The sequence below is a fragment of the Galeopterus variegatus genome, unplaced genomic scaffold, assembly GCF_000696425.1.
Source record: "Galeopterus variegatus unplaced genomic scaffold, G_variegatus-3.0.2 Scaffold1543, whole genome shotgun sequence".
NCBI lineage: Eukaryota > Metazoa > Chordata > Mammalia > Dermoptera > Cynocephalidae > Galeopterus > Galeopterus variegatus.
The window spans coordinates 182,321-189,462 of NW_007727654.1; the positions used below are offsets into that span (position 1 = coordinate 182,321).

Consider the following 7,142-nt stretch of genomic DNA (forward strand, 5'->3'; position numbering starts at 1 on the left):
ATGGCTTCTGTCCTGTTCCTTCTAACAACCTCACCCCCCAAATACATCAGGGTGAGTCTCTTAGGAATAAAGTCATTCTCCTACACAACCACACACACCTAAGAGAACTACCAATTGTAAGTTAGTATCTTTTAATAGGCATCTCAGAGTAAAATTTCCCCAATTTGCCCTAAAGCATCTTTTACAGCCATTTCTTTCAAACTAGGATGCAATCAAGATGTGTTTGTGCAGTACATATTGGTTATTCTGTCTCTATATTCTAGAATAGGGGTCAACAGGCTACAGCCCACAGGCCTGCCACCTATTTTTGTAAATAAAGTTTTATTGGAACACAGCCTTGCTCATTTATTTAGGTATTGCTTGCAGCTGCTTCCATGTGCCAAAGTTGAATAGTTGGAACAGAGAATGCATTGCCCCAAAGCCAAAAATTTACAATTTGGCCCTTTACAAAAAAAAAAAAAAAAAAAGTTAACCCTTGGTCTTAAGGTTTGATTAGATTTAGGATAAACTTTTTTAAAAAATGGATTTAACATTTTTAGAGCAGTTTTAGGTTCACAGCAAGATCAAGCAGAAGGTACAGAGAATTCCCATATCCCCCCATCCCTACATACGCACAGTCCCTCATTTTCAACATCCCCACCACAGTGCATTTGTTATGATGGGTGAACCTACATTGACACATCATTATCACAGGGTGGACATTTTGATAAGAATACTTCATAATGAGACAGAGCAACACCAGACCTGTGAACCACACTGACTCCCTTTTCCTGCAGTGGACACTTCGTTACTTTTCCACTCCTCAGTCATGAGATCCCCAGGGCATATGATTACCCTATGTCTGCCCTGATAAAATAGACTGAGATAAGAGGGGAACAGATATTCACTGAGTTGCAAAACCCCTCCCCAAGCCTTGTTTACTGTAATTGTAAGCATTAAGTTACAGATTAACCTTGAGACCTCTTTAGGAATTCCCACGTGGGCACAAAATTTCAAGGTGACTGCTACAGCGACTCTCCTGGGGTGACAATGATGAACATCACCACCATCTCGGACCTACTGAGCAGTTGCAAGGACCAAAGCCCTAACTGAGCATGCGTCCATGATGTAAACAGGAAGAACAGAGTGGACCACCTGCAGTGACGCTGGCCTGCACCCCTTAACTCCTTTCCCTATAAAAGACCCTGAACAACTCCCCTCAGGGTACTAGCTTTCCTGTAGCTAACCCCCTTATGCATAAGTCTATCTCCTCTTTTAATAAAGCATTACTTGCTTTACTGCTGGGTAAATTGTTCATTTCTATGGCTTTGGGACCCAAGAGCCTAAATCAGTAACAGTAAGTGTATTAGTTCTCTATCGTTGCATAACAAATTACTGCAAATTTAGCAGCTTAAAACAACATCCACTGATAATCTCATAATTTCTGTGGGTTAGGTGTCTGTGGGCATGGCATGACTGGGTTCTTTGTTTAGGGTCTCACAAGATGTCTTACAAGGTTCTCAGTAAGAGGCTCAGAGTTTTCATCCAAGTTCAGACTGTTTGCAGAATTGTACTCCTTGAAGCTGTAGGATTGTGTACCTGTTAGTGGACTCAGGTTCGGCTGCCCGCCCCCTTGAAAAAGAAAGAAAAAAAAAACCCTCAGAAGTCAAACGGTTGGGGGCCGGCCCAGTGGCTCACTCGGGAGAGTGCGGTGCTGATAACACCAAGGCCCCGGGTTCGGATCCCATATAGGGATGGCCGGTTCGCTCACTGGCTGGGCGTGGTGCTGACAACACCAAGTCAAGGGTTAAGATCCCCTTACCAGTCATCTTTAAAAAAAAAAAAAAAAAAAGCCCTCAGTAAATGCAAATCTTTGAGATGGGATAGCGTGCCACCTCGTTCAGCTAAATACATCTGCTTTTTTAACACCAACCGTTTGACTTCTTTTTTTTTTTTTTTTTTGTCCTTTTTCGTGACTGGTAAGGGGATCGCAACCCTTGATGTGGCATCGTCCGCACCGCGCTCAGCCAGTGAGCGCACCAGCTATTCCTATATAGGATCCGAACCCGCGGCGGGAGCGTCGCTGCGCTCCCAGTGCTGCACTCTCCCGAGTGCGCCACGGCTTGGCCCTACTGAGGGGTTTTTAAAGGAAGGCTTGAGGTAATGGAATGTGGGAGGTGAAAAGCAGGAGAGCAGGAGATGGGAGTTACAAGGGATCCGTTTCTATGGGTCAGGTACAAGGTCTTGCCAAGTCCTCATCTGGTTTCTGTTCTCATCTTCGCTGTTATTTCAGGACCCAGCAAGATTTTGATTTGTGCCAGTGTACTTGGCTGGTGCCCAAGGTCAGCTTCAGTCATTTGGCCTTGATCATTTCTCAAAACTCTATAAGCCTCAAAGAAAGAACTGTTAGCTTTGCAGAGTACTAATTAGCTTCTCAGCCTTGTTTTCCTACTTAGTGAGCGAGATTGAGAAAGGGGATGGGAAGAAAGAGTGGAGAGAAAAAAACTGCCCTTTTTATTTTTTTATTTTTTATTTTTTAAAAGATGACCGGTAAGGGGATCTTAACCCTTGACTTGGTGTTGTCAGCACCACGCTCACCCAGTGAGCTAACCAGCCATCCCTATATGGGATCCAAACCCATGGCCTTAGTGTTATCAGCACCGCACTCTCCCAAGTGAGCCACGGGCTGGCACCAAAAAACTGCCCTTTTAAAAATCCTCCCTCCCTCCGCAGCCCAGGCAGCTTTAGGTCCCAACATGGCTTCAGACCTACTCACTCCAACAGACCTCAACTCCTAGAGAGGTGCCCCTCTCTACTGGTAGTTCGTAAAACAGCTGGTTCCTTATTCAAGGCCAGCAGGATCGCATTTCTCTGCAGCTTCCAGTCTCTGACCTCCACGCTGTCTTTTAAGAGACATCCCTGATTAGGTCAAGTCCACCAGGGTAATCTCCTTTCTGATGAACTCAAAACCAACTTATTTTGGAACCTTAAATATATCTGCAAAATCCCTTCACCTTTGTCAAGTAGGGTAACCTAATCACAGCAGTGACATCTGTCATATTCGTAGATCCTGTGCACACCCCAGGGTGGGGATTTAGATGGGACATGCATACTGCAGAATGAGAATTTTGGGAGCCATCTTAGAATTTTGCCTACTATAACACGTGATTCTGGACTTCGGAGATTTTGGTCACTAAGTCTGCCACCTGGGAAGATTAGATTAGTTCAAAATAGGTATTCTGGGCCGGCCCGGTGGCGCACTGGATAGTGCGCCGCTTGGGAAGCGCGGCGGCGCTCCCGTCCGAGGGTTCGGATCCCACATACAGACCGGCTCCCGCTCACTGGCTGAGCGAGGCGCGGGAGCAACACCGAGGCTTGCAATCCCGTTGCCGGTCCCCGGTCCGGTACGGGGGCAACACTGAGGGTTGCGATCCGTTGCCGGACACGGAAAAAAGACAAAAAAAAAAAAATAGGTATTCTGATCTTGTCATTTTAACCCTGCCAAAATACTGTCCCATAAAAGATCTGTGCATTCTTAGATCTCACCTGGAATGCCACCTCCTCTGGGAAGCCTCCCTCATCCCCTGCTAGACTAAGTCCCCCCAGAGGCAGGTGGTATTTTCTAAAAATAATCATAGTGTATTTCCTGTTCCACATCGTATTCCAGAACCTGGCCACTCCTCAGGTTCTAGAATCCATTTGTCCTCCTCTTGAATTTGGGAGGGACTTTGTAACAGCCACTATGGAAAGCTTCTGTGTATTCTTTCCATCCACGCAATGGAAATAACTTTGTGTGACTTCTGAGGCTGGGTCAGAGAAGGCGATATAGTTTTCACCTGGCGTGTACGCACACTCACTCTCACAAACGTTCTTGGGACCCAGCTGCCATCTTGTGAGGAAGCTCAGGCTGCATGAGGAGGCCACGTGCAGGTGTTCCAGGCAACAGCCCCAGTGAGGGTCTCAAACTACAACCAGTAGCAACTGACAGATATGTGTGTGCAAACGTTTAGATGATTCCAGCGCCAGCCTTTGAGCCACCCCAGCTGACTACCAGCAGGACCAGGGATGAGCTATTCCTGCCCAAATTGCAGATTGAGAGTGAAATAAACATTGCTGTCATTTTAAGCTTCTAAATCTTGGGCTGCTTTGTTACATAGCCATAGTAACAAGAACTTAGTAATTGTTACACTTTCTCTTTGAAATATGTGTTGCGGTCGAAACTTTATATTTGCGTGTGGGATTATTTGATTTCTATTTGTCTATCCTGAAAGACTGAAAGCTGTGAGGGCAAAGTCCATGTTTGTTTTCACTATTCTATTCCTGACACCCAGCACAGTGCCTGCTAAACCATGCGCTCAGGGCCATTTTATTATCAGCTTTCCTGCACCTCTTCGTGTAGAAAAAGAGGTGCCATTTGGTTGTTAATTGAATGTTTATTCATTTGCCAAATGTTCACTGATGTGGCTCTGCGTCAGGGGTTTGTGTTAGAGATGAACCACAAAACAAAGATGACCTATAAGGGACAGCAAGAGGACACAGGAGGGGTCAGGAGAAGCTTCCTCAGGGAAGGGAATATTTTGGTTGGGTTTTGAAGGGTGCGTAGGTGTTTTCTGGATGACAAAGAGATGGAACAGTACTTCCGGCAAAGGAAATGGTGTGTGCCCATGCATGGGGCCAAGAAGCAGCCAGGCTGGTCACGTGATGGCAGGAATTCTGCATGGATAAAGCGCAGTTTGCTCAGGTGGAAAATTCTGTGAGAAAATGTTCATAAGGGCCAGGTCTGAAGGCCTGCAATGTATGTGCTTACATTCCATCTCATAAGAAATAGGAAGACCTTGGAGGTTTAGAAACAGAGGTAGAATGATCTGAGTGCTTTTGGTTTTGGTGGCTGGCTGGTATGGGGATCCGAACCCTTGACCTTGGTGTTATTAGCACCATGCTGTAACCAACTGAGCTAACTGGCCAGCCCTGATCTGAGTTCTTGATAGCATCATGGCTGGGAAAACTAGGTAGGAGGCCCCTGAACTGGTCCAGTTGGGAAGGGATTGGGTCAAGACTAGGGAAGTAAAGAAAAGAGGAGCAGAACTAAGTCAAGGACCATTTAGCAAAAATTCACCACACAGAGCCCTGCATTAGGGTGCTGTATGCTGTTAAAGTAAAATTATTCAGTGATACTTGTTAAAGAAAGGTAAGGAAGACTCTATTCAGGACCATAGCGATGGGTATAGGAACCACTGCAATGAGGTCTTGCATTTGGAGAGAGAGAATGAGCTCAACTCCAAACACAGCATGGGCAAGTGGGAATTTATAGTCAAGGAGTAGGGTGGGGGTCAGTAGATGGACAATTACTAAAAGGAAACATCAGGGGTAAGGGGGATTCTGGTTAAACTGACCTAACAGGATTCTTGCTGAAGATAGGCCAGGGTGATCAGACATGCCTGGGGGATGGTGGAGGAGGAGGAGCCTGATGGAGGGTTCTTATTAAATTTTAGCAGGGTCTTTACTAAAATTGGATTTTACAAGGAAGTGCACAGCTTGGTCTAGCAGAAGATTCAGAAGTCAGTGGCACTGCAAGCAGCTTGGAGTGTGAGGGCCAAGGTCTGCAGCCTGCACACGACTCCTGTGCCCACCGGGCCCGGCCCACGATGACCCTGGAGGCTGACGCTGGGTGCCATCTGAACACTGCACATGCCACCCACTCTGCTCTCGGATAAGCGCAGTGGACACATGGGGCGAGCTGGGCACCTCCCTCCTCGCCTTGACTCTCTCTTCCCAGGCTGAGTTGGACTTGGGCAATGAGCCACCTGGCAGTGCAGAGAGAGGGCGAACCCTGCCCTAGTTTTGTGACTGCTTCTTCCTCTTAAGTAGGTGGGAGAAGACACACGCGATCTTTGTATTGTGCAGGAGGGGGAGGCCTGCAGGTCTCCGAGGCGGTGGTGTCTGGGCTGGTCCCCTAAGGTACGTTGGCTGCTCATGCTTGGAGAAGCCAGGCAAGCATCACTAATCTTCTTAGTGACCTCAGTTTATTTTGTATTTGTGTGCATTATGAGACCCTAAATGTGGAAGTTTTAGTTTACTAAATGGACCATCATTGAGAACTCCGAAGTAAAATTACTTGTTAAAATTAAAGCACTGGATCTGGATTTTTGGTAGCTAAAACAAGAATAACGTATTGAAGACTCAGCTACTTCCTGGAAACAGTGCATAAATTCACAACCATGAATGAATAACAACAGAAAACAGTACTGGAACAGTGAGAATCAGCAATTTTGCATGGGAAGCTTCGGGAAATGTTGATTACTGTAGTCTGCCTGAAGTTGGGACAAAATTCAAAATTTTGGAAAGTGGAAAGTGTGAAAACTGCTAGTGAACTCTATTTTCCTCTATTACGAGAAGTAACTGAAATTAATGAAGCTCTTACAGAAAATCCAGGACTTGTCAACAAATCCTGTTATGTAGATGGTTGGCTGATCAAGATGGCATTGAGTTACCCTTCAGAACTCGATGAACTAATGAGTGAGGAAGCATATGGGAAATACCTAAAATCCATGGAGGAATAAAAATGGAACCCCTACAAAAACTAGTATGAAATAACTTAAAAAAATAAAAAGTTTGGCCACGCCAAGAATCTGTGTCAGTGCCCAAACCCCACAGTCACATCAACCCTTTAAAGTAGGAGTCCAAAACTTTCTCCATAAAGGGCCAGATAGCAAATATATCAGGCTCCACGGGTCTTAGGAGTTTTCACTTTTCGCAGCTACTCACTCCGCTGTTGCAGTGCAAAAACACCCAGAGATGCTAAATGCACGAGTGAACTCCTCTGTGCTAACAAAACTTTATTGAGAGACACTGCAATGTGAATTTCACAGAATGTTCACATATCACGAAATATTCTTCACATATCACGAAATATTCTTCTTTGGTTTTTTTCCCAACTAGATAAACACGTAAGAACCACTCTGAGTTTGCAGCAGGCGGTAGCTTTCAGTCTGCACACGCCACACACCTCACTAGACGTGGTAACAATTTCAGGCCTGAGCCTCTCCGGGAGCCCCGCCCTCTCCTGTTAACGTCACCAGGCCCCCGCCCCCGAGGGCGGAGCCTGCGCCTGCGCGGCCGGCCCTCGGGCGGGGGCGGGGCGGGCCGCGGCTCCCACTTCCAAC

At 46.3% G+C, this 7,142-nt stretch overlaps 1 pseudogene; it reads left to right on the forward strand.

The window, feature by feature from the left end:
• Window positions 1–6,539, forward strand: LOC103594367 (annotated as a pseudogene).
• The last annotated feature ends 603 nt before the right edge of the window (window positions 6,540–7,142 follow it).